Here is a 23306-nt window from a genome sequence, read left to right as displayed (position 1 = left end):
CTAATTGAGTTGGACTCAATTTGATTCATGTGTTGAATAAGTCTAATTTTGACTATGATTCATTGAGTCAATTTAATTCAATGAATAGATATTCATTAAATTAAATTGACTTGAATCAAAGATTAGGTTTGATCAACCATGGGAGATAAAAAGGTCAAGTTTGACTTGACTTGAGAAGGAAGATGAAGGGTCAAGTTTGACTTGACCAAATGCCACCTCATTGTGACTTGACATGGGGCCGACCAATGATGATGTTCCACATCTTCAACGCTACATCATTGTGTGTCACCTCATGAGGAAGACCAAGAGCCATATCTCTTGGTGTTCCATGGAGGTATTAAACCTCCATTAAGTGGCCGACCACTTTAGGTGTGTTAATGAATTGCATGGTGTGCTCATTCACTTCTTCTTCTTCCTCTCTAGCTTTTCTCTCCATCTCATCCTCCATTGCCGAGACATCTCAAGGGTGCTAGAACACTCTAAGTTGTTCTCTCCACCTTTTTTTGTCTGTGTGGATCGTGTAGAGGAGTATTCACTTGACACTCTATGAGATTCGGCAACCTTGGACGAGCGGGATAAGCGAAGGGCATCGTGACAAGGGTAACGCTCTTTTCATGTAGATCTAAGGTAGATCTAGTGTAGACAAACATGTGCAAGATTATTTTATATATTTTCGCACGGATCCGTGGCTAGCTTCGGGGTTTCCGCAACGCAAAAAGTGGTTTTTGCGGCTCGAAATGCTAACAGTGGTATCAGAGCCACGTGCGAAGCTTGTACATGTTTTGTTTTTGTTATTATGAAAAGGTTTCAGATCTGTAAGTTTCTGTAATTTTTCTATTTTTATGGATCTTGTGAGTATTTTTCTTGTAGAGGTGAAGCAACAAGTGCTTGGACACTTGTAGGCTTCATCTACCAAGAAAAACCTTCTGAAACGGCAAGGTCTCACCCAAAAAAAATTATTTTTATTTGGGACAGCGACTTAAGGTGCTATTAGATCAAGATGGGATACTCGTGATATTCATTTCGCGAGAAGGGGTGCTGCCCCTAACCCCGCAAGGGGCATTGTCTCACCATCGCGCCCGAAAATCGCTAATCGGGGCTGCCGGGAAGTTGTGACTCATAAAATTGATAAAAATAATATTAAAATTATATAAATTTATGTAAAATACATAATTTAGAATTATGTATGATATTGTGATGATCATGGCCCAAAAACCCTATTTGATTGGATAAAATTATGTTGTAATTCATAATATGGCTTGCGCGCCATTTTTTGTATTGTGCGTGTTGTATATGATATACGACCTGCGTGTCATGCCTCCCCTTTTATGTTCCTGATGTAAATAGATTTTAGACTCAAATGTAACTTGAGTTTCATATTTGTAATGTATAAAATGAAGCAGTGGAAGGTCCACTCAAGAAGGAGCTACGAGGAGGGTGATTTCAACACATGGCGGCCAAAATGAGACGCTTGAAGAAGCCGTTAATCCTAGGTTGACCGTCCAATCTTTTCATTGGCTTGAAAAGATCGTAGTAGGTCCATGACCTCATTACAAATTATTTTTCTTGTGTGTATGTGATGCATGCTAATGTAGGGTAATTAGTGCCTTAATGAGTATATGATACACATTCATGATTATATTAGATTTTAATCAAGTCAACTTGAAATGCCTACCAAGTTTTGATACCCATCACTACCTTGATCATTTGTTGTTGTTGAATCTGCCAAAGCAGAGCAACACATATTATCTTTGTAGGGTGCGGAGGAACAATCTTCGTCCCGCCTATCAAAGCTTGGGTGAGTACAAACTCAATTAGATTGAGTATAACTAGTTAACTCAATTGGATCGAGTAAAACTATAAGCATTTTCCAACGGTTGGATAAACAAGAGTTGCATAGAGATGTAATTGATAATTAGTTATCTACCGATCATAGTAAGTCTTGGACGATTTAGCCAAAGCTAACTCAGGGCGTAGTATGATGTGGGTCTTGTCCCACGAGAATTATAGCTAATAGGTATGAATCTAGTAGTGTGGTTTGACCACATCCATGACTTGATTCTACAAAAGTCCTATAATTCAGTGGGAGCATCATTTAGTTAAAGGCCTAATTAAATGATCAGTGGAATATGATATTTACTCTCTGCTTTATTTATATTGTAGATTGCTATGTCGACAAACACGAACACTTTATCCCTACATTCTGTCCTTGACAAGGACAAGCTCAATGGAGCTAATTTTCTGGACTGGTATAGGAATCTGAGAATCATTCTCACACAAGAAAGAAAACTGTATGTCCTGGAGCAGCCCATTCCGGAGGCACCTCCTGCCACTGCCACGCGAGCTGACCGAGATGCTTATAAGAAGCATCAAGATGATGCATTAGATGTGTCATGTCTCATGCTCGCAACCATGAACTCTGAGCTTCAGAAGCAACACGAGTTGATGACTACTGATGATATGGTTGAACGTCTTCATCAACTATATCAAGGACAAGCAAGGCACGAGAGATTCGATATCTCTAAGGCACTGTTTCAATGCAAGATGCAAGATGGGACTCCCGTAGGCCCATATGTACTCAAGATGATTGGGTACATAGAGAACCTACAGAGGTTGGGATTCCCACTTGGCCAAGAACTGGCCACTGTCTTGATCTTGCAATCCTTGCCAGAAAGTTACAGTTAATTTGTCACGAATTACAACATGAACGAAATTGATAAGCCACTGCCTGAGTTGCTAAGCATGTTGCGAACTGCTGAGCTCAACCTTAAGAAGGTAAAGCCCAACTCCATTCTGATAGTGCAAAAGCATAAAGGCAAGGGCAAGCCTAAAAGCAAGGGAAAGCCCCAAGCCAAGGGAAAATGCAAGGTAATGAAACCTAAAGGTGGGGTTACCAAGGATGCTACCTGCTTCCACTATGATTAGACCAGACACTGGAAGAGGAACTGTAAAGTATACCTGGAAGATCTTAAGAATAAGAGAAATGAGGTTTCTACTTCAGGTATATATGTTATAGAAGTGAATCTCTCTATTTCTTCATCATGGGTATAAGATACCGGATGTGCTTCTCACATTTGTACTAATGTACAGGCACTGAGAAATAGCAGGACATTGACGAAGGGTGAGGTGGACCTACGGTAGGCAATGGAGCATGGGTTGCTGCTGTTGCTGTAGGAACTTACTTTCTATCTCTATCCTCTGGGCTTGTACTAGAATTAGATGAATGTTGTTATGTGCCTGCTCTCAAAAAGAACATTATTTCAGTTTCTTGTTTAGACAAGAAAGGTTTTTCTTTTATAATAAAGAACAAATGTTATTCCGTTTATTTGAAAGATATGTTCTATTGTAGTGCACTTCTGATGATAGGACTCTACATTCTAGACTTAGAGAACCCTATCTATAACATAAGTACCAAAATGTTCAAGTCAAATGAAATGGACCGAACCTATCTCTGGCATTGTCGCTTAGGTCATATAAATGAGAATCGCTTATCCCAGTTCCAAAAAGATGGTTTGCTGGACTCATTTGATTTTGAATCATATGAGACATGCGAGTCATGCCTACTGGGCAAGATGACCAAGACTCCCTTTAGTGGACACAGCGAAAGAGCAACTGACTTGTTAGGACTTATACATAGTGATGTATGTGGCCCTTTCAATGTCACTGCAGAGGTGGTTATAAGTACTTCATTACATTTACTGATGACTTTAGTAGATATGGTTATGTGTATCTGATAACACATAAGTCACAATCCTTTGAAAGTTTAAAGAATTCAAGAATGAAGTACAAAACCAGCTTGGAAAGAGTATTAAGGTACTTCGATCAGATCGAAGTGGTGAATACCTTAGCCATGAGTTTCGTGACTATTTAGTTGAGTGTGGGATTCTATCCCAACTCACTCCTCCTGGAACACCATAGTGGAATGGTATATCCGAAAGGAGGAATCACACCCTATTAGATATGGTGCGATCTATGATGAGTCACATAGATCTTCCTATATCCTTTTGGGGATATGCTCAAGACACAGCAGCCTTCACACTTAACCGTGTTCCATCCAAACCTGTGATAAAGACACCACATAGGATATGGACTGGGAGAGATGCCTAGATATCTTTTATGAGGATTTGGGGTTGTGAGGCTTACGTTCGACGTCAAGTCTTGGACAAACTGGGACCCATATCTGATAAGTGCTATTTCATAGGATATCCCAGGGAAATGAAGGGATATTACTTTTACATTCCCAGTCAACACAAAGTGTTTGTGGCTAAGACTGGGGTATTTCTAGAAAAGGACTTTGTTTCTAGAAAAACTAGTGGGAGTACGTTCGATCTTGAAGAAGTTCAAGGTATGGACCATAGCACTGAAGCCTTGATGGAAGTTGAACTGGAACCACAAAATGTTGTGGATGATGAGATTGTTGCTAAAGGAGTTGAGGAACAACAACCAGTTCAAGTAGACCTACCTCTTCGCAGGTCTGACATGGTACGTCGTCAGCTTGAGAGATACTCATTTCTCTTGCCTGACCATGATGACGTTATGCATGTTGAGAATGAGCCTACCTCTTATCAGGAAGTTATGATGAGACCAGATTCTGAGAAATGGCTAGAGGCCATGAGATCCGAGATGAAATCCATGTACACCAACCAAGTATGGACTTTGGTTGATCCACCTGAAGACATCAAATCCATTGGGTGTAAGTGGGTCTTTAAGAGAAAGACTGACATGGATGAACATTTGCATACCTATAAGGGTCGTTTGGTAGCTAAAGGTTTCAAGCAAATTCATGATATTGACTATGATGAAACCTTTTTTCTAGTAGCGATGTTTAAGTCTATTCGGATCATGCTTGCTATTGCAGCATACCACGATTATGAGATCTTCCAGATGGATGTCAAACCACATTTCTGAATGGAAACTTGCTCGAGGATGTGTACATGACACAACTTGAGGGTTTTGTAGATCTACTGCATACTAGCAAAGTATGCAAGCTGCATAAGTCCATTTATAGACTAAAGCAAGCTTCTCGGAGCTGAAATCTTCGATTCGATGATGCGATCAAACAATTTGGTTTCATCAAGAATGAAGATGGACCATGTGTCTACAAGAAGGTTGTTGGGAACACAGTTGTCTTCCTTGTATTGTATGTGGATGACAAACTTCATTGGAAATGACATCCTTTTGCTGTAGTCTGTAAAGACTTGGCTGAGGAATTATTTCTCAATGAAGGACTTAGGAGAAGTAGCCTGTATTCTAGGCATAAAGATCTATAGAGATAGATCTAAGAGATTGCTTGGCCTAAGTCAAAGTACATATATTCACACGGTATTATTACGATTTGCCATGCAGAATTCCAAGAAAGGATTTCTGCCGATGTCACATGGTGTGAGTCTTTCGAAGACTCAAAGTCCCTCTTCTAGAGAGGAGAGAGACCGCATGGATAAGATCCCTTATGCTTCAGCCATAGGATCTATCATGTACGTCATGCTATGTACTCGTCCTGATGTTTCGTATGCTTTGAGCATGACGAGCAGATACCAGTCAGATCTAGATGAGCGTCACTAGATAGCGGTTAAGAATATTCTTAAGTACTTGAAAATGACTAAAGAATATTTCTTGATATTTGGAGGTGATGGCGAGCTAGATGTAAAGGGTTACAGTGATGCCAGCTTACAAACTGACCAGGATGATTATAGATCACAATCTGGGTTCGTGTTTTGCTTGAATGGTGGTGCTGTGAGCTGGAAGAGTTCGAAGTAGGACACAGTTGCTGATTCTACAACAGAGGCCGAGTATATTGTTGCATCAAAAGCAACAAAGGAGGCAGTTTGGATCTGCAAGTTCATTATTGAGCTTGGGGTGGTTCCTAGCATAGCCGATCCTATAGAGCTATATTGTGACAACAATGGAGCAATTGCGCAGGCTAATGAACCTCACTCACACCAGCGAACCAAACACATACTACGGTGTTTCCATCTCATTCGAGAGATTATCGATAGAGGGGATGTGAAAATTTACAAAGTACCCACAGAGGCGAACGTCGTCGATCCCTTGACCAAGGCTTTAGCACAGAGAAAGCATGATGGTCACATTAGGTCATGGGGCCTTAGAGCCTACACAGATTGGCACTAGTGCTAGTGGGAGATTGTTAGTGAGAGCCCTAGAGCAAATCATGTGATGATTGTTGTATGGACTCGATGTATCATATTCCTATATATTTATAAAGGCATTTCTTTATGGTTATTATAATTACTTGTATTGGTGCCAAATAACTAAGTATAATAACGTCCTTGAGTAGAAGGTTCTTATCTATATCAATCGATTGGTTGAATCGATAATGAGATGATATAGAGAACACTACTCTTAATCATTCCTAGTCAAGTATTAACATTCAGGGACAATGTTAATGCGCTGAGACTAGCATGTAGGTCAACTCGATGACTTGATCTCACAAGTCATGGATATTAGATATCAAGTTGACACATGGGTATGCATTGGATAAAAATGATTTTAATTAAATCTTAGTTTAAAAAATTTGATAAAAACTAAGTTAAGTACTTAGTTTTTTTTTTAAAAAAAACTTTTGATAAAAATATTTTTAGCTTTAAAAATATTGTGATAAAAAACTTTACTAAGATGTGGATAAAAACTCAGTTAAAAATTTATTTTTCTAGATAAAAAATATTCAAACTTACTTTTTAAATGAAATTTTAAGGATTGTTGTTTTTTTTTTAAAAAAAAATGGTTAAACAGGAAAACTGAATTTTCAAAAAGAGAAGTTTAACTTTGAAATTTTGAAAAAGAATACTTCAACTTTTCCAAACAAAAAGAAAATAAAATTAACTTAACTTGACTCCCTTCACTCCCCCTTAATTAATGCTTTAAAATATTTTGAGGATCCTAGAGTCTAAACATGTATAAAGAAATTATCTATTTTTCTAATTTTCCAAGGTAGTTTTCTATTTTCTTGATTTTCCATCTCACCCTTTTCTAAGTTATCAAACATGTAAAACTTATGAGTTTGTGTGAGATGGAGTTAAGTTTATTTTAATTTTATCAACATTTAAAAATATTGAAATTGAGATCATAAAATATAAGTTTGAATTTTCAATGAGTTTGAATTTCAAATTTTTTAAAATATGAGTTTAATTAGATTTAACAATAACTAAAATTTTGAAGATTTTGAAAATAATTGTGATTTTGAAATTATGATTTTGAAATTAATTATGAAATTGAAATTAATTATGATTTTGTAAATAATTATGCATTTAATTAAGATGATTTTGAAATTAATTATGATTTTGAATTATGATTTTGAGATTAATTATGATTATGATTTTAAAATAATTATAATTTAATTATGATTTGAAATTAATTAATATTTTAAAATTAATTATGATTTAAAAATAATTATGATTAATTTTGAGATTAAATAGAATTTCAAATTAATTAAGCCTTTGAAAGTAATTATGATTAGAAATTAATTATACTTGTGTAATTGATTATGATTTTGAAAGTAATCATAATTTAATTAATTTTGGTTTGGTTAACTATTTTAAACCTAGGACCATCTCACCTTTTTTTAGATTTTCAATCAGGGAACCTTAATAGTTTTGTGAGATGATTAATTTAATCTTCAATTTAAATTTCATTCTAAGGATTGATTTACAATTGAGTTAGACTAAGGTTTTACAGTTAGTTAATTAAATATTTATTTCAATGATTAACTTCCAGACTGTGGCAAGGCACAATGCCTTCTTGGGTATGAGATCATCCACCACTTCTAGACAAAGCCTTTCAAAGAAATTAGATATTTAATTTTCTTTCTAAAATTCCATGGTCTAACTAGTCAAGTGTGAATCAAGCCTAGGTCCTTATCTATCCTAGTCTAAGCATGAATAATAAAAAACAGTAAATCAAACATCAGACAATTCTATTTAATGATAAAAATAGTTTTTTTATTAACTCCCCCTGGATCATAGCCTCGATAAGGTCTATCAAGGTAATGAATCTGATCCTTGGGGATATTGTCACGCCTCAAGGAGTCCCCGCTAGTCGAAAATCCGACAGCATCTCCCTTGTACCAGTGACAGTATGAATCCTGTGACACATATATCCATATACTCGGTCCAGACGGCCGGAACAATACAATACAGAATAGGGAAATAATCCACACAGTTTATAATGCAGCCTCCAGCTGACAACAAATATTACCAAAAGAACACAACGATATAGAAATCATCACAGATAACCTACTCCACTACAACGAGGAAAACAAACACCATGATGTAATGTAAATACCGTAGCGGAAAACAAGAGTAGCAAACCCAAATGCTCAACATAAAGTCCACAAATACAACCACACAGTCCTCAGTACAACAAAACTCAACAAGGAACTAAAAGTCAAAAAAATGGAATCCGTCACGATAAAAGGGGCTAGCGACTGGAATCTCCCGACGGCCACAACCTGAAATGGTAATATCAATGGGGTGAGTTTAATGAACTCAGCAGGTAACCAATAGATATGTACAATAACATATAACTACTAGCAATAACCTAAAGTACGGTCTCCTAAACCATATAATAAAATGCATAACTGAATAAACTATAGAAACCAACAATAGGCATGTAATACAGTCTCCTGAACAATAATAAGTAATGTAAAACTGAAATAAACTATACTCACCAGCAAGTTCTATCTGAGCATATAATTATGAACATACAACAGGTAAAGTTAGTCAGACCAAATAAGAATGTATCCTGTATGCGTGTCAATCATATGCAGTCACCAAAATGCAGCATCCAATATGTAACAATTAGATACAATAAATGCAATCTGTGCATATAATGCAATATGACATGGTCACCCCTGACGCCAGTCAGCCATCTCACATGCGATGGTGAGACCGAGTGGGTAGGACTATGACAACCGAGCACTCTGCCATCACTACTCCTGAGTGACCGAATGGACGGGATACTGTCAGAGTACACCTATCCTCCTACCTTAAACATAGTGAGGGAGCGTAATGCTCTCATCTCCCTGAGACAATCCAGAGGAGGGATCCCTGCCTGCTACCACACTGCGTCACACTATTTATGAGCGGACCAATGGAACCTGACAAAGCAACCTGCTGCAACACACCCTGCCTGATATATCACTAACCCATGAGTGTTTATGTGTGAAGATCCATGTAACTGAAGCGATGTTCTCAACAATAATGGAGTCGACAATCACCCAACATGCAATCATGCAGGATGGTGCATGATGCTATAACATGTCAATCATGAACATATCCTCATCCATAATGTATGTGTCAAAAAGGTAAACACATATATAACAATGATATAAGCAATATGAATCCAAGATCACATATCAAATATGTATAGCAACTAATCCAGTATATAGAAGTACTATATATATCTATCTCTATGAATATAGATACACATGGCAAGAGATAAGAGCATACAAGTCTAATGTATAGCAGCTAACAGTAGAAGCATGTAACAGGTATCAAATAAGCTAAAACTAGGGAAATGATAAATCTACCAATTACCCCTAGTTATATATATATACTACACATATCATAAGACACTATCAAGAGATAAGTCAAAGGGTACCCGCCTCTATAGAAGCTAGCATCAAGCCAAATCTGACATCGTGATACTGGTCTCGAATCAGTGTCCTGCATCAATCATATATATATATATAGCTAAAATTCATAAGAATTAATTATCTAAATAAAATTCCCAAGCTAATTTTGACACAACATCAATCTACCTAAATAAAATCCAACAGTTAATTAGGGTTAGTTACCTTAACCCTAATCATTCCATTAGATTAATTCTAAACCTAAATAAATCTACACATGATCAACCATCTAATAATCATCTACAACATGTATCAAAATCCCTACACCATACCTCAAGCTCAGCCCCCTTCTGTTGATCCACACAAGGTACTGTTGCTGCTGGACAAAGAACACCACAGAGCACTACTTCACCTCACAGTCAGTCGTGATTGTTGATCCACAGCTGGGATTGTTGCTGCTAGCACAAGATGAGTTGCTCGATCAATGAAACCACAGAGTATACCCTCCCTGCTGGAACCCTTCCCACTCAACGGATCAAGATGAGATCAAGCAGGAAGATCACTAATCAGAACAAGAATAGAGATTAAGTATTCAAATCCATAGCTAAATAAATCACCTACCTCAAAGATCACCGCTAGGGCACAGCTTTGTGCGGGATGATTGATCGGAGCCGAAGGAAGAGACCTAGGGCACGGGTGTAGAACAGAGGAGGGACAGTGAGCATAGAGGAAGATCTAAACCCTAATCACAAGCTAGGTAGAACACTTACCTTCAAGATCGCAGCTAGGGCACGAATCGCAACAAGAATGCGACCACAGCAAGAAAGAAGGTTCAATCAAGAGAATCCACTCACCGATGGGGCATAGATCATATCGATGTTAGTGAGTAGAACCTCGACGATCGTCGGCGTCGGGTCGTCCATGCGAGAGAGGATCAGGTGGCGCTCGTTGGCTGGCGTCTCATGTTGGTCGTGGTGACTGAGGGCGATGCGAAGGAACGACTGGTGCTTGAGTCTGACAGAGTTCAGAAGAGGAAGATTGATGTCGGCGATGAGCTCGCGACAATCGGTGCAAGGAGAAATCGTGAGGGAGAGAACGAGAGGAAGAAGGGAGGTGTTCGACGCAGAGAGGGGAGAAAGGTCGGGATCGACGATAGGTTGGGGGAAAGAAAAAAGAAAAGTATTTATATATTAAAACATTTCCTCACTTAAATGGGATAACCTAATCAGGTTTTTCTCCGAACCCCGATTATCCCCTCAAACCCATCGTACAAGCTCCGAAAAATTCTCAGAAAATTTATAAAAATTTTGGGAAATTCCGTTAAGGTTATTTGTCCATTTAACCTTATTATTTATTTTCTGTATATTACAGATCTAATATTGGCTAAGTCCAACTTGATTAATCAAGTTCGACTTGGGGACTCATGCTTGGACTAAGTTTCTATTTGATCGATTTACTAATGATAAGTAGGATCTAAATCGTTGTTTGGCCTTGTATCCAAGTCCAGTTTAGTTGTATACAACCATTTGTTTTTCAAGAATTAGGTCAAGGTTCTTAGAAGCCAAAGTGAACCATTCTAATTAGTCCTTGAGTTCTTTGACTTGAGTTTTTTAATTGGAATTATCTTTCTTAACTTGCTTAGTCAAAGAACTTGAGTTAGTCACTTCCTTAAGGGTTGTTACCTCCTTTTGGAGTGACTAATTAACCCGAACATTGGATTTGGCCAACTTCTTAATAAATATAAAACTAAATTTTGCAATTCATCAATTTTAGTACCAGAAAGTAGGGAACTTACAACATTGTTTGGCTTTTCAGAAACAGATATGGATCTGTGGCTTCTTTCGGACTCAGTTTTTGATTCGGCTTCGATTTCTGATTCAGACTCTATTTCAGCAACATATGCTTGTATTGGTAGAGAAAGGAAGCTTGCTTGCTCGTGTTCTTCATCAGAATCTTTAGAGGATTTGGGCCACGTTGCTTTCAAGGACTTCCTAATTCTTTGTTTCTGGTTCGGGCACTCCGGCTTGTAGTGTTGCTTCTGGTTGCAGCCGTAGAATGTAACTCCAGAATTGGCCTCCATATTCGATTGAGTCACCTTCTTCTTTTTGCACATTTTCCATACTAGTTTTACGAGTTTGGCAATAATTTCGTCATCTTCTGAGTCCAAATCATCTTCGGACTCGGGTTCAGTTCGGCGCCTTGCCTTTGTTTCCCGCGTTCTACTTATACCTACAATCAAGACAATACCTTTCTCGACCGGAGTAGTATTAGTCTACTCATGTAACTCAAATTTAGAAAATAATTTGTCTAATTTAATTAACGACAAATCCTTAGATACTTTGTTGGCATTTACAATGGATGCCCACAAGGTGTTCCTCGGAAATGCATTTAATGCATACCCGATGATGTCGCGATTTTCTACCTTTTGTCCGATCACGTGGAGTCCATTCAATAGATCTTATATGCGAGAATGAAGCTGGCTTGCTAACTCACCTTCATGTATTTTTATATTAAATAATTTATTCAAAATTAGATCACGCTTACTTACTTTCATATCGGAAGTTCCCTCGTGCAGCTTGATCAACTTATCCCATAGTTCTTTTGCACTTGAAAATGAGCCGACTCGTTTCAGCTCTTCTTTGGTTAAGTCGCATTGAAGGGTGCAGGTTACTTTGGCATTGGCCTCGATTTTCTTCATCAAGTTGGTGCCCAGTTCACGCATGATACTGGCTTTCCAGCACCGTCGAGTGGAAGTTCGAGACCCGTTTGGATAATTATCCACATCTCAACTTGCGTCTTGAGGTGGTACTCCATTTGGCTCTTCCAGTAGCCAAAATCCATGCCAGAGAAGAGGGGAGGGCGTGCAGTGCTATATCCTTCTTGGTGGGCCATTTAAAAATCTAGCATGATAGAAAAATAAGAAAACTTGTTCCAAGACTTGGGCTTGGATTAATAGTGCGGGAATAAGAGAATATAATAAAAACTCGAGTAGTGTTTGCACCAACTTCAAGAAATGAAAGAACTTGATCGATAAAATAGATTGGAAGATGGTAATTTTATCGATTCTGATTAACTCTAAAAATTCAAAAAATTACCATGAAAAAATTACTTGAATGGTGGTTTCACTAATTCGAAGTGACCCCGCTCTGATACCAATTGTAGGATCAAAAAGTTCTTGAGGGGGGGGGGGGTGAATAGCTCTCATAGCAAATTCATTCGTTTCGAGTAGAACACGCAGCGGAAAAATCAACAATGCAAACACCAAGAATTTTACTTGGTTCGAAGCCTGTGGCGACTTCTACTTCAAGGCCCGCACATAAGAGTATTTTCGATGGGTAATCACTATAACTTTGGAGATATTACAAAAGAATACAATAATTAAAGCACTATTAAATATTATACCAATAGCAAGGAAATCTAAAATGGAAAGCTTCTGGTCGTCAGAGTAGAGTTAGGGCTTCGCCGGATTGATTTGTTAACAACACACAGAAGAAGAATTGCAAGTTCTTGTTGTATTATGGCTGCTGCTCGAATCTGGCTTAAATAGCCTGTGGAGGGCGCCTCCAACCTCCATAGGAGGCACCTCCAACTAAGGGTTATCTCCTCCGCATCGGTGCTAATAAGCTTTGCTTCTTGCGCTGCTTATCCGCCCGAAGGCACCTTCAAGCTCCATGGAAGGCGCCTTCCATTAAGCGTCCAAGGCGCCTTCAAGCCCCTTCAGCCTTGCTTCCTGCGCAACCATAGCTAAGGCACCTGAGGCACCTCCAACAGCCTGGAGGCGCCTCAAACACTATTCATCCGAGAGTTCTCTTGTGTAACTTCATTCCTGCAAAGCATATTAGTCTACAAATAAAGTATAACCTGCAAAATCAAATTAGCACAATAATATAAGATAAATATAAGTACTCGACAGTCATCGAACTGTCCGGTTCTGACTTTGGATTTCCCATAAACTCTAGGTCGAACCAACGCCTACTGTTCCCTTGCCGGGGAACGCCTCCTCTCCTACTTCACTCAAGAGAGTTTACCTGTTGCTAGATCGGTACTCCAGACCAACTAGACTTTCTGCCTAGGATTACCATTGTAACGCCTGCCCCTCTACTACTACTCTAAAGAAGGGAGAGGGTTACTTACTTAAAATATACATACATGTATACATATGCATATGAAATCATGGCAGTGGAAGTGGGGGTTAAAATTTAATCTAATCATATGCATATGGACTAAACATGGCATGTGAACCATATAGTCATATAACATAGAACCATGCCTAACATGCTAATCTTTCAATCATAACATGTGATATTCATGCATATAACTAGATTTATCATCAACTACTTAAAACATGATTCATGATATCATAAGCATCCCAACATGCAACAAGGAGGACATAAGTGCATAACTATCCATACTAGTTCAAGTTATTTTCAAAAGCATAAAGTCAAAACATGGTTCTCATACACAACTTAGGTATATATAAGTTCCGAAATATGAATGGATCTATTCCACTATGCCACTTCCACACACATTCTTGCCCTTCCTGCTACTCCTCTTAATTTAGCCATTCCTTTCCTTTTTCTGTAGTACAAGGAAACATAAAACTATAAGCACATAGGCTTAGTAAGTCCCTTTCCTACTCACAAAACCACGAATGATGCATAACCATAAAGTAGTAACATGTTCATTTGGCAAATCATAACATAACATGTGAAAACATAAGCATGAACCATATCATATCATATGAGAGCATAGACATAAAATCATATCATAGCATGTGAGAGCATAAACATAAAATCATATCATATCATATGAGAGCATAACATAAAATCATATCATATCGTGTGAGAGCATAATCATAAAATCATATCATATCATGTGAGAGCATAATCATAAAATCATATCATATCATGTGAGAGCATAATCATAAAATCATATCATATCATGTGAGAGCATAACATAAAATAGTAACATGATCATATAAGCATCATAGACATATTTTCAAGAGCATTTTACATAAGCATAAAGGAGAACCATATAACATGAACATGTAGATGCAAGATGTACTTTTGAAAACATGTATCATGAAATGAACATATGCAAGATGTCCTTTTGAAAACATATATCTTATACATACTTAAACATAATCTCAACATGAGGGCCCGGCTTGTACCACATAATACATGAATGCGCGCATCCTAAGTAGATCCAAGGTAGCTAATCTTGAACCTACTAGGAACTAGGCCCGTTTCATAGACCATCGACCTAGGGGAAACTTAGGAGCCCATCCCTTTTACTAGCCCCGTTTCATAGACCATCGACCTAAGGGCGCTTATGGAGCCCACCCTTGGTACAAGCCATACAAAAGTAAAATAGCATATCATGTTTCTTATCATATCATACATATCATGTTCTTGGCATATCATGGCATATCATGTTTTTGTCATATCATGAAGAGTGCTCTTGATCCCAACTTAAGGGAAGCATCTCTTAGGCTTTTCATCTTACATAAACCTTTCATAAACATATCATGTTCTTGTCATATCATGTAACATAGCATGTTCTTGTCATATCATGAAACATAGCATGTTTTTAGCATATCATGATAGCATAAAGTGCACATAACCTAAAACATATCATAAGGAATCATAAGTGCACATAACATAAAGCGTTTCATAAGCAATCATAACATGATGGCATGTGTGTACATAACATAAAGCATATCATAGCATAAAAGTTCATACCATATCATATAGAATCATTATCATGCATGGTTAGGGTTTTGAACTTCCTACAAACCCTAAAACCTAACTTGGCCGAACCATCAAAATCATGAATCCTAGGTTTTCAAGCAACATAAAACATGGAAATCAAATACCTAAGTTTTCATAATACTTAACATAGCATGTAAGACCTTTAGAAACCCTAGGTAGCTTTTAACCTAATCTCCTTTTTTTTTCTTCTTGGCCGAACCCTAGTAGCATGGTTCTCAATCTTTTCTTCAACATGAAGCATGAAAAATCTTAAACTAACATCATATAGTGGGTGACATATAATGAGGATTCATAAACAAGCATAATTAGGTTCTTAAACTTCCTCTAATTCCTTTATTCCCTCTTGGCCGAAACCTTAAGAGCTTGGTTCTAGATCTTTAAGCAACATGAAGCATGAAAATTTTAATCTAACATCATGTAGTGAGTTACAAACCATAAGGGATCATAAGCAAGCATAGTTTACATTTTAAACTTTCTCTAAACCTCTTTATCTTTTCATGGCCAAACCCTAAAGAGCAAAGTTCCAAGATCTAAGCAACATCAAACATGAAAAACCTTAACCTAACATCATGTAGTGAGTTACAAACCATAAGAAATCATATACAAGCATAGTTTACATCTTAACTTTCTCTAAACCTCTTTATCTTTTCATGGCCGAACCCTAAAGAGCAAAGTTCCAAGATCTAAGCAACATCAAACATGAAGAACCTTAACCTAACATCATGTAGTGAGTTACAAACCATAAGAAATCATGTACAAGCATAGTTTACATCTTAAACTTCTCTAAACCTCTTTATCTTTTCATGGCCGAAACTTAAAAGAGTGTGCTTCTAAGTTTTTTTTTCTTTTTTTTTAAACACATGCAACAATAAAACTTTAACAATCATAGATAACCAAAAACTAATAGATGGCATGTTTCTAAATTTACTTATCATGGCCGAACCCTACAAGGTAACTTCCTAGGTTTTTCAAATCATTTTTAAGCATAGAAAACATGGGAGCTACTTGTTCAGCAGGTGAGCGGGATACTTACTTCCTCTCGCTTGATTTACTAGGAGAAGTAACCTTGCTTGTGAAGCTTTCCTAGAGAGAAAATCCCTTTGGTTGGTTTTGGCAATGGTGAGGAGAGGGACTTGATTTCGGTGGAGAGGAGGAGGAGGAAGAGGGAAGAAAAAAATGAAGTTCTCTTTCCCTTTTTCCTATTTATTCTCCATGAAGGAAGAAGGCAAAAACCAACTTCTCATTGAAAGAAGAAGAAGAAAACTTGAAATTTTCCTTCTTAGTGAAGAGAGCCTTCACTTTCCTTACCTTTAACTATCTTGTCCCTTTCCTTTCTAACAGCACACCCCTGCTGGGGCTACTGGTTATGACATTCATGCATCTAACAAGAGGTCCAGGTTCAAACCTTGGTTATGCCTCTTTTTGGTTCTATTTTTTTCTTTTATTATTGGAAATATTCATATAAGGCTTATTCTAATCATGGAATAATTCACATAAAATGACTAGGGATCCTATGAGTGTTACAACCATCTCCTATGACCTAGGGTTACCACCCCTAGGACCTAGGGTTACCACCCCCTAGGGTGTTCCTCAGCCTAGGGTTACCACCCCCTAGGACCTAGGGTTACCACCCCCTAGGGGTTTCCACTTGCCTAATCGCAGCTAGGATTTTCCACCACCTAGGGTTATCGACCCTAGGACCTAGGGTTATCACCCCCTAGGGTTTTTCATCTGCCTAGAATCCACTAGGACTTTTGCCTAAGACAATTTAGGATTTTCCTGCAAGCTCAATAAACCTTGTTAGATAACAAGATAATTTAACTTTGGACCCATTGACATAATCAAAACACAGGTTTGATCGTCGGATGCTTCCCACACCAACACTGTCATCTCTTTTCCTTGATCTAGATGTGAGGAGCTTAGGGTTGCCTTAGCTCGATTTGTAAGTAGCCTTAGATTCATTGATTTCTCCATTGTTGGTTGTAATTTTCCTTTGTATGATCAACTTGATGGTTCTATTTCAATTCCCAAACATTTCCTTAGATATCTATTTAGACTTTAATTAAATGATTTTGGTTAATTTCAATGTCACCGTTCATATTAATCTCATTTAAATCAGTAGATTAGATTAGGCCAATTGCTTATTTTCCAAGTACATGAGTTAGTTCACTTTCGTAGAATAGTTTCCTTTATTTTATATTTGATGCATATGTTAGATTAGATTAGATTGTCTTCCATTAATCATCTTTAGCATTTACAGCTTAAAACCCAACCCCCAAAACTATTCACAAATAAATTTAATCATAACATTTGTCATATACTAACTGCATTCCTTATGAGATACAATCAGAGTCATCCCTATACTCTATTAGTGTAGAGGGGTTTAGTGATATTATTTGATATCAAATCATGACAAAATTTGGTTTATCAATTTTAGCTCCGTTCTAGGAGAATATTAGTGGTGGTTGATAATTTTAGGATTGTTTCCTTTTCTATTTTTATATAAAATTTTGAAAAAAAGATGTGTTATTGAGTTCTTTAATGTTTAGATATTTATGTATTTGATCTTATATATTTTTGTATTTTTTGATCTTGTTTGCTAGTATTTTAGTGTAAGAACAAGAATTTCTATGACCATGGATTCATATTATCAATGTTCTGAAGGTAAGATGGAGAGTTAGTACTATCAATTTGAGCGACTCCAATACTACCATCCTGAGCCTCATTATTATTAGCTTCAACCTCAATACTACCCACTTATGGAGCAACAAAATAGCCATGAGTCATTTTCAAATATTTATAATTATAATTGGGTGGATATTATTCAAATTTCAAGTGTGAGGATTCATAAGATCAATTTACTAAGTCATATATAGTATATCAGAGCTCATAAAGATTTTAGGATGATTCTATGTCTACATGGCCACAGTCATTCTATCAGACTGAGATAATGCCCTAAGGAGCATTTTAAGATTTTTGAAGAAGTTGCTTCCCCCAAACAACATGAATTGTCAGGACAAGATCTTATGGAGATTATCCCTAAACAACCTGAGAGAGAATCAATAGCCAATGACACTGCTACAACAACAATTCCCATTGCAACAAGCAACTTATACTTTTTGGATTGAAGAAGAAGCTAGTGAGTTGAGTTAGAGATTGCAGATGCAATTGGATCAACATACAACATTTGACGCCCAACGATAAGCACAATGCTCCAGTGAGGAGATGGATTGTAGAGCTTGTGACAGTCTTGTATTAGATAGTGCGGCTCTATAGAACTCCTCTAGCCTTTTGTTTGATGATGTTATAGTTGTAGATGATTCTAATTTAGATTATGATGAATTGTTATTGTAGATATCATTGATGCAGGTGTTGTTGGTGATGTTAAGGAGGTCACTTAGCCTGACTATACTTTTGTTGATGAGGAGAGTGTAGGGACTTATATTATAGAGGACGAGCCCCAAGAATCACTTCCTTTAGTTATACATTCACCCGAGCCAGAGCCATTACGTGACCAGGAGGAGGCCACATTCATATCTTTAGAACATCCACATACCTTACAACATGATAAGGTTAGTATTTCTCCTAATTTTTTAAAAAATATTTTAGAGGTACCTAAGATTGATTTTATTGTATGTGATGCATTTCTTGGTACATTTTATGTAAAGACTGATTGTATTTCATTTTTTACCCTGCACGCATGCAAGAAGAATTTTTTCTTCATAGTCTTGTAAGTTTTTGTAGGCCTCTTGTAAAATACCAAAAATATATATATGGATTAAAATGATTAAAATTTGAACATAATTAAATTTATTTAGGAAAACTAAATTTAATTTGGTGAGGAATTAAGAAGGAAATAGTTTTATATAAATTTATAGAATTTTTTGAATTTTTAAAGAATTTTAAAATCAATGTTTAGATATTTTATGGGATAAATGGGTTAGGCTTTAGAGAAGCCAGTTTAAAAAACCTAAGTTCACTTATTCATCCGTCAAACACTTCGTCCCCTCTTGCACGCGACCAACACAGTGCTGTTTTCGCTGCTCTTAGCGGCGACAACAAACCACTCCTTTCCTAGCGTGCCACTTCCACCCCTCACCGCGAGCGGACAACACTGCTCAACCTCAGTCAAGCCACTTTGGAGTTGCCGCAACCGCCACCTTGCTTCACCACCGTGAACAAACGCGCCTCACTATCGTCGCGCCGACTGCTCGGGGTCTTCACCGCTGCCTTCGTCTCCCTCGCCGTAGGAGGGCAACAAAGACAAGCGCTACTGCCTTTCGGGGTCCCCATCATGAGCGATCAGTGTGGGGCACCGATCTCTTCTCTGCTAATGACGTTGCCTCTATCCCTCATCCACGACATTGCTTTCTATCGTCGTTGCAACCATCACCAGCCACTCAAAGTTGGCCGACCATGCCACTGCCAAATGTCGGTAGTTACCGTCGGAGAAGAAGAATCGGTAATGATTTAAATCTAATTAGATTTTACTTTTATGCTTGATTAATAGATTTAATTAATTGATTAGTTAATTAATGGAGTTATTACTTGATGAAGTTATTGATTAAATGGAATTAATCGAGATAGGGATCAACCAGATGATTACCCTAATTTTGAAGTGATCAGATTATAATCAAGTTACTATGTTATGATTAATTGATTATAAATCTTGATAAGGGATTTAAATGAATTTATAATATAAAAATCTTAATAATTGGTAGGTTGATTAATAGTTGATGCTGAATCAATTAAATTGATAAGAGGTACTTAAATTGTTGGAGCAAGAGATAACTTGAATCGTTGATTCATTGATTAGTTGTTAAATGATTAATTAATGGGATGGTTAAGAATTTCACACCCACTTAAGAAATTAAGATGATTAATAAGAGTGTAATAAATGATTTGTTGTTGTAGGATGCACTAGAATTTAACTTGAGTTTTGATGTTGTCAAAGGTTCAAATTAAGTCATGTTGTGATATAATAAGTTAACTAAGTTTACAGGATACTTACTCAATCGGGAAAGTCTTAGTAGATCATGGAAGCTAGGCAAAAATCCAACTGGATCGAGAGGACTCGACATTTAGCAGAGAAGCTTGATAGATCTGGAGGACTGAAGATCGAGAGGAAGTCCTGGTGAACTGATTCAATGCTAAGCGACAAAGTCTAAACAGGTTTGGAGGACCAATGTTTGCAGGTAGCTTGAGGTAAGCAATTGGAGAAGAGCGACCGGGAGGGCGTGTCCTTGAAAGGAACAAACCCTACATCACTGATCCAACTGAAGAGATTGGGAAGGTTTCCAAGTTGAGATCAAGATAATTCTATTATCAAATACTATTCATGCATCTTACTACTTATACATTATAATGTACTAACTTTATTTTGTAGGAGTATTTGTCTTAACTTTGTTTTGCAGATTCAGCCTGATTGGTCAATCAAACCTATGGATCGGTCTACCAAACTATCTTAATATAAAGCAGAGATTAGCTTGATAGCAAAGTTGTATGTTGACTGATAGGTCAATCGAATCAGTAGGTCGGTCGACCAAACCAACAGATCGGTCGACCAACTCAACAGATCGGTCGACCGAACCAAGTCAATGTGTCATAGATCAGATCAATTATAAGAAAAGTTAGAAGCCAGCCTGATTAGTCGATCGAACATTAAATGCAATTAAAGCTCATTGATGAAGAATCTTGGCGAATAGGGAAACTACACCGATCGATCGATTGATCAAGGGGATCAGTTGACCAAACATTAATTGATCAAAATTATATGAAGATTAGATCTCGATGAAGAAGAAAGTAAAGCAGTTCAGTCGACTGATAGAAGGTTCAGCTGATCGAACGGATCAGTCGATTGAATAGTTTATCATTTAACTGATAAAAGCTTATATAATCAAAGCTTATGTCTGAGGCAAAGCATTGTTTTTCAAGTATGTAAAGCTCTTGTTTTTTCTGCTACCTTGTGCTTCATTTTCACAAGTAAGCTGCTCCATCCAGAAGTGTCGACCAAGCTTCATCACCTGGTGCCAGTATAACTTTAATTAAAGCATGCATTATTTTAATTTCCAAAAGATAGTAGCGTGTTACTATCTTACATTCTTCATATTGTACTTATTGCTTCTTTTTGAAGATTTTGGAAAGAAGAATTATAGTAGATTGTCCAATGGTGCGATCAAGGATCGCAGGTCTTGGAGTAGGAGTCGACATAGGCTCCGAACCAAGTAACCATCTGAGTCATTTGTATTGTTTTTTACTTTTATATTCTGGTATCGCCTTGATTCTTGTTCTATGAATCAGTACAAAAAGAAAAAGTTTTTAAGGAGCGATATTCACCCCCCTATATCACTCTTTCTTGATCCTTCAATTGATATTAGAGCTTGGTAGCTCTGAAATTACTTAACCAATTTTTGAGCAAATTTTAAAACTTTTTCTTTTTCCTTAAAGAGATTTTTTTACTTATTTCTTTATCTCATACTACTAATCCCAAGATGAGAGTCTTGGAAATTTTCTTCTTATTTCAATTCTTCGATTGCAAGAATGTCGAACTCCTACCAAGAAGGGTATAACACCGTTCGCCCTCCACTGTTCAAAGGGTAGAACATTAGCTATTGGGAAAACAAAATGGAATGCTACCTCAAGTCCGACATCGAGCTTTGGTTCACTATACTCAAAGGATATACTCCTCCGATGGTAGATGGAAAGCTAATAGAACCAGAAGACACGACTCCCCCGATGATCAAGAAGGTACAACTAAACTACAAGGCAATCAACACCATCTAGTGCTGGCTAACCATGGAAGAATTGAACTGAGTCCGACCCTATGAAAATGCAAAAGAACTCTGGGACCATCAGGTAAAACTACATGAAGAAACAGATGAATCTAAGGAACATAAGAGAAATCTACTATTAAATAATTCATTTAATATTAAAATGCTTCCCAGAGAGATGACCACACAACTGCACGTTTAACTAAAAGATATTCTCAATGGCCTACATCTGATCAGACATAAGCTAGAGAATCATGACACAATAAGGTACACACTAAACACCTTCCCGAGAAATGCTTTATGGGCATTAATAGTAGATGCATACAAAGTTTCAAAGGATCTTTCCATTCTTAAATTAGACGAACTTTTTTGTGAATTAAAATTACACAAATAGGCTAACTTGAGTCAAGTCAAGAAAGGAATTGCCCTGTATGTAGGATCAAGCAAAGAACCAAAACTAGAATAAAAAATGAACCAAAAAGTGAGTCTGACTCAGACTCAACCAATGAACAAGAGCTGGTCAATATGGTCCGAAAACTATTAACAAGGAAGAAGTTCAAAGGAAGCACCAAGAAGACACCAATCAATTAAACACAAAACAAATCAAAAATGGTTTGTTATGGATGCAACAAGAAGGGGCATTTCAAACAAGAATGCCCAACCTAAAAGGAGGAAAAACCAAAATCAGCAAGAAGGAAGAAGGTCCTCCAAGCGATGTAAGACGAGTCACCTCCTGAGGAGTTTGATACAGAAGAACTGAAGCACTTGAGCCATCTTGTCCTTATGGTAAGAAATGAAGATTCTAAGTCTGAAATTGACACCGAGTCTGAGAGAAGCCACAGATCCGCTTCCGAAGGTCCTGATATGGTAACTATTTATTCCAAGTCAAATTTACTTAAAAAGTTAAATGTTTGTTTAAAAAATTGATAAAATCCAAAAATTAAAATAACTTACTACTTAAGGAAATTGACCACCTTAAGGAATAAGTTAACTTGAGTAACTCAACTAACCAAGTTCAAGTTGGAACTTTAACTCAAGTTGTAAAACTTGAAGAAGAAAATTCTAACTTGAAAAGTAAAGTCAAGTGACTCAAGAAAATATTGGAAAAGTTTGAACTGGGATCTAAGTGTCTAAATATGGTACTTGGATCGCAATGAGCCGTATATAACAAATCAGAAC

Source organism: Zingiber officinale, chromosome 10B (genome assembly GCF_018446385.1).
Source record: "Zingiber officinale cultivar Zhangliang chromosome 10B, Zo_v1.1, whole genome shotgun sequence".
NCBI lineage: Eukaryota > Viridiplantae > Streptophyta > Magnoliopsida > Zingiberales > Zingiberaceae > Zingiber > Zingiber officinale.
This window is presented reverse-complemented; position numbering follows the sequence as displayed.